Source organism: Triticum aestivum, chromosome 4D (genome assembly GCF_018294505.1).
Source record: "Triticum aestivum cultivar Chinese Spring chromosome 4D, IWGSC CS RefSeq v2.1, whole genome shotgun sequence".
Taxonomy (NCBI): Eukaryota; Viridiplantae; Streptophyta; class Magnoliopsida; order Poales; family Poaceae; genus Triticum; species Triticum aestivum.
In genome coordinates this window covers 20,325,426-20,335,469 of record NC_057805.1, presented here as the reverse complement: position 1 = coordinate 20,335,469, position 10,044 = coordinate 20,325,426, and the positions used below count along the sequence as shown (strand labels likewise).

The 10,044-nt window shown below is 36.9% G+C and overlaps 1 non-coding gene and 1 pseudogene across 1 annotated transcript; both read left to right on the top strand.

Moving 5' to 3' along the window:
* Positions 1-120: 120 nt before the first annotated feature.
* On the top strand, positions 121-201 carry TRNAL-CAA (transfer RNA leucine (anticodon CAA)). The gene has a single exon. It is a non-coding gene; the product is annotated as a tRNA-Leu (tRNA).
* Positions 202-2,763: 2,562 nt separating this feature from the next.
* Positions 2,764-4,608, top strand: LOC123096586 (50S ribosomal protein L2, chloroplastic-like; annotated as a pseudogene).
* Positions 4,609-10,044: the final 5,436 nt, after the last annotated feature.

The window sequence follows — 10,044 nt, the reverse complement described above, 5'->3', positions numbered from 1 at the left end:
TCTGACTCAGGCCTATATGACCGACCGATCGAAATACTCCAAGACTCCACCTTTGTCATATATTCCATATATCACATTAGATAGATATCATCTTCATGGAATACGATTCACTTTCAAGATGCCTTGATGGTGAAATGGTAGACACGCGAGACTCAAAATCTCGTGCTGAAGAGCGTGGAGGTTCGAGTCCTCTTCAAGGCATAATATGGAGAATGCCCATTCAATGAGCATTCCCCGTAGAGGTATTCCTGAAATCTGGGCATGGCGCTCTCCTCTATCTTCTGAGGTCCTTAACCATCTCCCTGAGAAAAGTAGACAGTAAAAGCCAAAATAGACTAAATATATATAGCCTGAACGATCCTAAAAATCCCTCGAAGGAGATAATAAAGAACCCAAAGCAGATGGTATCCTACTGCAAGGGTGGTCTTAAGAATCCAAAAGAGGTTGCTCAGAAGAGATAGATGTATCCCAACCTCTATTGCTCTCGTGTAAAGTTTTTTTACGTGACAGGAAAAAGTGACTATGAATTCCCCTTTTTGTTTGCGAATCCCTGTTTGTATCCTTTGAGCGCACGCCATTAAGTAGCGATCAAATCAAGGAAATCGATCAAACGATCCCCGTGCCAGCCCAAATCATGATCTTCACCAACTTGGATTTGGTTCTCTCGCGAAAATCGCGAGTTGAAGAGATGAGAACCATGAAAAGAAAGATCCCAAATAAGAAAATAGAAACTGAGGAAGAGGAAACCACAAGAGTGAAGACTAGTAGAGTCTCGTATTTTGTCATTCTTTGCTCCTTTTTCACTAAATGATTCCTTCGAATTTGCCAACCAAAAATTCTATATGTCTATTCTATCTATGATATTTCTATATATATAGAATATGATATCTAATATGACATCCGATTTGTCAAAGGGATTGGATTGGTGACGTACCCATTCAGTGACTTTGGCACTGGACGTTCCAAAAACGGGTACTATCGAATTGGGTGAATTAGAGAATAGACAGAGGTCCGTTGGCATTTCAGCCTTTCTTCTCCTTTCAGGGCCTATCCGAAAGAGAATCCAGTACCTCTTGGTCCTGAATATCAGAATAGGACGAACGAACCAGCCTCCGCGGATATCTTTGCTTCGGAACAAAAACCTGCAATCAAATAGATTGTCCCAAGGGCGCCATATTCTAGGAGCCCAAGTTATGCTATTGAAAATTCGTTCCTCTAGATGTTCCGGTTTGAGCATTCCGTTCCCTTTTTCAAACTCCACTTCTTTTGATATAGCAATCCCTGATCAAAGAGAGAACAATATCCATTTCAAAACATTTCTAACAGATTCCTTAGTTCGGACCGACGAAGTAATGTCACTCGACTATTATCAACCTGACTGCAATCTTTTTCTGTCGGTAAGGATTGCACCAGAGCACCTTCTACTTCTAATAGGCCATGAACTATAGATAGAGAAGAATCATTCTAAGCGAGTACATAAGAAGCGATCCACTTTTTTTCATCGGTTCCAGGGGAAGACCAAAGATCTTGCGCGGCAGGTCTGCTAGAAAAACTCAAAAGAGAAAGAAGTCTTGTTAATCTCTTCATGCTCGTTCCAAGTTCGAAGTACCTTTTGGCCAAAGAAAAACCCGCTTCCTGACACGATTGCCTCTTTATCTTTATATAGATAGATTCTATGGTGTTATTACGTAGTAAGTCTATTTTGTACAAGAGCCCCTCCTATCTGATAGAAAAGGGTCCCATGATCCCGAGCCGATCTTACCTTGGCTCGCAAACCCCAAGTTTGTCTATGAAGAGCTAATCTAATTGTATTTTTTCTAGAATGGATTTCTTATGTGGAATACTAATGGATAGGGCTTCGTTGCTAAGTGCTACAAGATCTAGTGCACTGGAACTCGTGGTTATGGACCCGAATCCTTTAGTATGGAACATTGTCTTTTCCAAGTAAAAACCCCTAGTATATGAAAGAATGAAAAGGTGCTTTCGTTCTTGTGGAATAAGAAGCCCTCGTACCTTAATGAAAGGAAAATCGTAATTTTTCGTTAGGTATTTGACCAAATAGGATTATCCAGTTCCTACAGAACCTATCACTAAAATACCCGATAGGGTTAAGGGGAATGAAAAGGGTTTTCCATGAGATGGTAAATGAAAACGATTAGTCCCACACAAGGTTTGGGAATAAGTGATTTTCTGATAATGAGCAAGGAATATACGTCTTTCTGCTAAAGAGGATCTATTAAACTCATAATTCATTAGATCCTTATTATCAATGCCAACTAGGTATCATAAGTAAATGGATCCCGGTTGTTCAATCCTTTGATAACCAAGGTCATTCTTTGCTAAATATAAATGATCACTATGAGTCAGACTCAATAGAATTGGATCCATTCCAAATAGCGAGAATTAGGATTCTTGATACCTCTCAATATCTCTTTCAGTTCGAGGATCCAGAGAGGTGTTTTCATAGTCATCTCCGAATATTTGCCATCTCGGAATATTTTAGATTTCATTTTTCTATGATATGTCTTTCTATATGAAAATTGGTTATTTACTATGTACGATGATCCCTGTTAAGCATCCATGGCTTAATGGTTAAAGCGCCGAACTCATAATTGGTAAATTTGCGGGTTCAATTCCTGCTGGATGCACACGAACGGGAACATTCCATAAGTCTATTGGAACTGGCTCTCTATCCATGGAATCTCATCCATCATCCATACATAACGAATTGGTATGGTACATTCGTACCATAACATAAGAACAATGAGAACTCAAATTCTTATCGATACTGGAACTCAGAGCATAGGAGGGAAAGTCGATTTATGGATGGATTTAAATACGCAGTATTTACAGAAAAAAGTCTTCGTTTATTGGGAAAGAATCAATATACTTTTAATGTCGAATCGGGATTCACTAAGACAGAAATAAAGCATTGGGTGGAACTCTTCTTTGGTGTTAAGGTGGTAGCTGTGAATAGCCATCGACTACCTGGAAAAAGTAGAAGAATAGGACCTATTCTGGGCCATACAATGCATTACAAACGTATGATCATTACCCTTCAAACGGGTTATTCTGTTCCACTTCTAGAGAGAGAAAAAAACTAATGGAGAATACTTAATAATACGGCAAAACATTTATACAAAACACCTATCCCGAGCACACGCAAGGGAACCGTAGACAGGAAAGTGAAATCCAATCCATGAAATAATTTGATCCATGGACGGCACCGTTGTGGTAAAGTTCGTAATTCCAGAGGAATCATTACCGCAAGGCATAGAGGGGGAGGTCATAAGCGCCTATACCGTAAAATAGATTTTCGACGGAATCAAAAAGACATATCTGGTAGAATCGTAACCATAGAATACGACCCTAATCGAAATGCATACATTTGCTCATACACTATGGGGATGGTGAGAAGAGATATATTTTACATCCCAGAGGGGCTATAATTGGAGATACTATTGTTTCTGGTACAAAAGTTCCTATATCAATGGGAAATGCCCTACCTTTGAGTGTGGTTTGAACTATTGATTTAAGTAATTGACAGTAACCAATTAGGTTTATGACGAAACCTAGAAATCGATCACTGATCCAATTTGACTACCTCTACGGGATAGACCTCAACAGAAAACTGTTGAGTAACGGCAGCAAGTGATTGAATTCAGTAGTTCCTCATAGAAAATTATTGGCTCTAGAGATATGGTAATATGGAGAAGACAAAATTGTTTGAAGCACGCACAGAACCGGAAGCGCCCCTTGTTTCAAAGAGAGGAGGACAGGTTATTCACATTTAATTTGATGGTCAGAGGCAAATTGAAAGCTAAGCACTGGTAATTAAGACCCCTGGGGGAAAATAGGGATGTCTCCTACGTTACCCATAATATGTGGAAGTATCGACATAATTTCATAGAGTCATTCGATCTGAATGCTACATGAAGAACATAAGCCAGATGACGGAACACAGAGACCTAGGATGTAGAAGATCATAAAATGAGCGATTCGGCAGATTTGGATTCCTTTCCTATATATCCACTCATGTGGTACTTCATCATATGATTCATATAAGATACATCTGTCTAGAGATCGTCATATACATCTAGAAAGCCGTATGCTTTGGAAGAAGCTTGTATAGTTTGGGAAGGGGTTTTTTGAGAGAAAAGAAGAATCTACTTCAACCGATATGCCCTTAGGCACGGCCATGCATAACATAGAAATCACACGTGGAAGGGGTGGGCAATTAGCTAGAGCAGCAGGTGCTGTAGCGAAACTCATTGCAAAAGAGGGTAAATCGGCCACTTTAAGATTACCATCTGGGGAGGTCCGTTTAGTATCCCAAAACTGCTTAGCAACAGTCGGACAAGTGGGTAATGTTGGGGTGAACCAAAAAAGTTTGGGTAGAGCCGGATCTAAGTGTTGGCTAGGGAAACGCCCCGTAGTAAGAGGGGTAGTTATGAACCCTGTGGGCAACCCCCATGGGGGTGGTGAAGGGAAAGCTCCCATTGGTAGAAAAAAACCCACAACCCCTTGGGGTTATCCCGCGCTTGGAAGAAGAACTAGGAAAAGGAAAAAAAATATAGCGATAGTTTTATCCTTCGTCGCTATAAGTAAATACATAACTAGGAATATGGAAAATTGCATTTTTGGAATTTGCAATAATGCGATGGGCGAACGACAGGAATTGAACCCGTGCATGGTGGATTCACAATCCACTGCCTTGATCCACTTGGCTACATCTGCCCCTTATCCAGCTAAAGGATTTTTTTCTTTTTTCCAATGATCATTATTCTATTTATTCTGACCTCCGTACTTCGATCGAGATATTGGACATAGAATGCCACTCTTTAAAAAGGAAAAAAAAGGAGTAATCAGCTCTGACACGAAAAAAACGAATCCTTTTGTAGCTCATCATTTATTGGCAAAGATAGAAAAGGTCAATATGAAGGAGGAGAAAGAAACAATAGTAACGTGGTCCCGGGCATCTAGCATTCTACCCACAATGGTTGGCCATACAATCACGATTCATAATGGAAAGGAACATATACCTATTTACATAACAAATCCTATGGTAGGTCGCAAATTGGGGGAATTCGTGCCTACTCGGCATTTCACGAGTTATGAAAATGCAAGAAAGGATACTAAATCTCGTCGTTAACTGAATTCTGAATAGTAAGATTAAGAAGAAGAAAAAGATTCAAAATAAACTTATTTATGATACTGAACCTCATGCCCTATCGAGCATCTTATCCCATCTTAAAGTTGGTTTATTCGGCAGCCGCAAATGCTACTCATTATAGGGATTTCGACAAAGCGAATTTATTTATTACTAAAGCCGAAGTCAGTAGGAGTACTATTATGAAGAAATTCAGACCTCGAGCTCAAGGACGTAGTTTCCCAATAAAAAAAGCATGTTTCATATAACAATTTTACTAAATATAGTAAAGAAAACTAAATAACCTTTAGATCCATCTAAGATTTCGATTCCCAGTAAAAAAAATATAGAATAGAAAAATATGGGACAAAAAATAAATCCACTCGGTTTCAGACTTGGTACAACCCAAAAACACAATTCCTTTTGGTTCGCACAACCAAAAAATTATTCTGAAGGTCGACAAGAAGATAAAAAAATAAGGGATTGTATCAAGAACTATATACAAAAGAATAGGAAAAAGGGCTCGAATAGAAAAATAGAATCAGACTCAAGTTCCGTAGTAATTACACATAATAGAAAAATGGACTCAGGTTCAAGTTCCGAAGTAATTACACATATAGAAATCCAAAAAGAAATCGATACGATCCACGTCATAATCCATATTGGATTCCCAAATTTATTAAAGAAAAAAGGAGCAATCGAAGAATTAGAGAAAGATCTACAAAAGGAAATTAACTCTGTAAACCAGAGATTTAATATTTCTATCGAAAAAGTTAAAGAACCTTATAGATAGCCTAACATTCTTGCAGAATATACAGCTTTCCAATTAAAAAATAGAGTTTCATTTCGAAAGGCAATGAAAAAAGCCATTGAATTAACTAAAAAAGCAGATATAAGGGGAGTAAAAGTAAAAATTGCGGGTCGTCTCGGAGGAAAAGAAATTGCACGCGCCGAATCTATTAAAAAGGGCAGACTTCCCCTCCAAACAATTCGTGCTAAAATTGATTATTGCTGCTATCCAATTCGGACTATCTATGGAGTATTAGGTGTAAAAATTTGGATATTCGTAGACAAAGAATAAGTAATCTTGTCTTCGGATTCTGTCCATTGATAGAATAAAAAATGACAAGAGACTTTTTGTCCTGAAATCCCTGCAAAAGAAGAAATTATACCTCTTTCTATAAGATTTAATGGAAATTGATAAATCATTTAATATAATTGCTATGCTTAGTGTGTGACTCGTTATTTTTTCTTTTTTTAAGAAAAAACTTAGTAATTATAGAAAATTAACTAATAACCAACCTGTTGCTTCGTATTGTCGAGATCCTAACTAAGAAACAGTCACTATATGAATAAATACCTCTATCATAAATGAGTAGATGTGTCATATAGTTGTAGCAACTACAATTTTTTCTCTAAAAAAGAAAAGGGATTCTAGGTTGTGAAGCAAAACTAAAGGGATGTGGATAAAGGGAGGATGATAGAAAGAAGGAAGAGGAAATAAATAAGATATAGGATTCCACTATGTATGGTCTATGAATTAAATCATAAAAGCCAATGTGATAAAGCATCAATATAATAAAAATAATAAAGAATTAAAAATTGTAACTTGAAACAAGAACTACAAATTTAAAGCAATAATAAAGAGCCGCCCGGGTTAATAAAACTGAGAAAATTAACTCGGAAAGAAATTTTTTGGAAGCTGCATTGCGGGATTCAGACCTAACCATTCAAGGAGAAGCAGTGGGAACGACAGAACCTATGATTCCATAGGATTTTATTGAAAAGAATCCTAACACTTCATTGGGTGGGATGGCGGAACAAACCAAAAATATTGTCTTATTTGGTAAGTTTATAAATTAACAAATAAGACAGGAAAGAGTAAATATTCGTCCGCGAAATTCTTATTGAATTAGAATACTTTACCGCGATTCAGTAAGAGTAAAAATAAGGATTTTTTTAAGAAGAATTACATTATCTATAAATATAGAATTTAGATAAATATACACACACATCTGGATATATTCTAGATCTTCTTTTTTGACTATATATTATATTTTTTCTGTTTTAACAAATTCAATATAAAAAAACCAAACATTTTCTATTATCTATTAATGTGTATCTATCCGTACCGTAATATTTTGGAATATTATGAATTAGAGAAATTTACATGCTTGCTCATTCCATTCGCGAGGAGTTGGATGAGAAGAAACTCTCATGTCCAGTTTTACAGTTGAGATGGAACTAAGAAAGAGAACCATCGACTATAACCCCAAAAGAACCAGATTTCGCAAACAACATAGAGGAAGAACGAAAGGAAAATCCTGCCGAGGCAATCTTATTTGTTTTGGTAGATATGCTCTTCAAGCACTTGAACCCGCTTGGATCACGGCGAAACAGATAGAAGCAGGACGAAGAGCAATAACACGATATGCACGTCGTGGTGGAAAAATATGGGTACGTATATTTCCCGACAAACCGGTTACACTAAGACCCACGGAAACACGTATGGGCTCGGGAAAGGGGTCCCCCGAATATTGGGTATCCGTTGTTAAACCTGGTCGTATACTTTATGAAATGGGGGAGTATCTGAAACTGTAGCTAGAGCAGCTATCTCCATAGCTGCCAGTAAAATGCCCATACGAAGTCAATTTATTCGATTAGAGATATAGAACCCTAAAAGGGGTATGGAAGATAAAAAAAATGCCCGGTTTTTCTTTCTGGAAAGACAATATTTCTTTCATCCTTTTGCATTAAAATAACAAATTGAAATCAAAATAATATGATTCAACCTCAGGCCCTTTTAAATGTAGCAAATAATAGTGGAGCTCGAAAATTGATGTGTATTCGAGTCACATGAGCTGCTGGTAATCAGCGATATGCTTGTATTGGTGATGTTATTGTTGCTGTAATCAAAGACGCATTGCCCCAAATGCCTCTAGAAAGGTCCGAAGTAATTTGAGCTGTAATTGTACGTACATGTAAAGAGTTCAAATGCGAAGACGGTATAATAATCCGCTATGATGACAATGTTGCGGTTATAATTGATCAAAAAGGCAATCCAAAAGGAACTCGAGTTTTTGGCGCGATTGCCGAGGAGATGAGAGAATTGAATTTTACCAAAATAGTTTCATTAGCTCCTGAAGTATTATAAATACTAGTAGGCGAAATTGAGACGAAAGAATTAATTTAGTAGATTGTGTATTACGTATATGTTTTCAAATCCAAAATGAAAAAAAAGAAAACATGTTGATTATAGAAAAATTAGGAGGAACCTAGAATTAGAATCTTATGGGCAAGGACACTATTGTTGATTTACTAACCTCTATAAGAAATGCGGACATGAATAAAAAAGGAACAGTTCGAGTAGTATCTACAAATATTACCGAAAACATTGTTAAAATATTTCTACGAGAGGGTTTTATTGAAAGTGTTCGGAAATGTCAGGAACATAACAGATATTTCTTGGTTTCAACTTTGCGACATCAAAAGAGAAAGAGTAGAAAAGGAATATATAGAACAAGAACCTTTTTAAAGCGTATCAGCCGACCCGGCTTACGAATTTATACCAACTATCAAGGAATTCCTAAAGTTTTGGGTGGAATGGGAATTGCTATTCTTTCTACTTCTCGAGGAATAATGACAGATCAAGAAGCTCGACTAAACAGAATTGGGGGAGAAGTCTTATGTTATATATGGTAATCGCCCCGCCTATAGTGCTCGAATTCTATCTCGCCCTTCCTATTTTTAAAATAAAAATATAAAAATAGGAGAAAAAAATATGACAGAAAAAAATATGACAGAAAAATATAGGAGAAAAAAAAACCGAGAGAAGGAAAAGTAACTTTCGAAGGTTTGGAAGCCCTACCCAATGGAATGTTCCGCATTCGGCTAGAGAACGACACCATCATCCTAGGCTATATTTCAGGAAAGATACATTCTAGTTCTGTACGAATACTGATGGGGGATAGGGTCAAAATTGAAGTAAGTCGTTATGATTCAAGCAAGGGAAGTATAATTTATAGACTTCCCCATAAGGATTCGAAGCATATCGAATACTCGAAGGATAGCGAAGATTTGAAGGATAGCGAATATTTGAAGGATACCAAAGATTCAAAGGATTAGGTTTTCCTTTTTTTTCTAGGGTAATAAATCTAAGTTCTAAAATTCAAGCGAAGAGACTTATTTTTTCCAAAAGATTAGAGTCATTGTTTAAAAAAGGATACAGAAATATGAAAATAAGAGCTTCCGTTCGTAAAATTTGTACAAAATGTCGACTGATTCATAGGCGTGGACGAATTAGAGTCATTTGCTCGAATCCGAAGCATAAACAAAGACAGGGGTAATCTTTCGAAAAAGAACTTTACTTTCTAAAAAGTAAAAATAGTACCCGCTGAAATGTTCCAATTCCAAATAAAATAATTTCATTTAAAATAATTAAAGTAAAGGGTTTATTTTACCCTGAATCGGATATCTTTGTATCTTTTTTTATTTTTTTATTTCTAACTCATATTTATGAGATAATAAAATATGACAAAAGCTATACCAAAAATTGGTTCACGTAAGAAAGTGCATATTGGTTTACGTAGGAATGCACGTTTTAGTTTATGGAAGAGTGCACGTAGAATAACAAAAGGGGTTATTCATGTTCAAGCTAGTTTCAACAATACCATTATAACTGTTACAGACCCACAAGGTCGGGTGGTTTTTTGGTCCTCGGCCGGTACTTGTGGATTCAAAAGCTCAAGAAAAGCATCACCCTATGCTGGTCAAAGAACAGCAGTAGATGCTATTCGTACAGTAGGTTTGCAACAAGCAGAAGTTATGGTAAAGGGCGCTGGTAGTGGAAGAGATGCCGCATTACGAGCCATTGCTAAAAGTAGTGTGCGATTAAG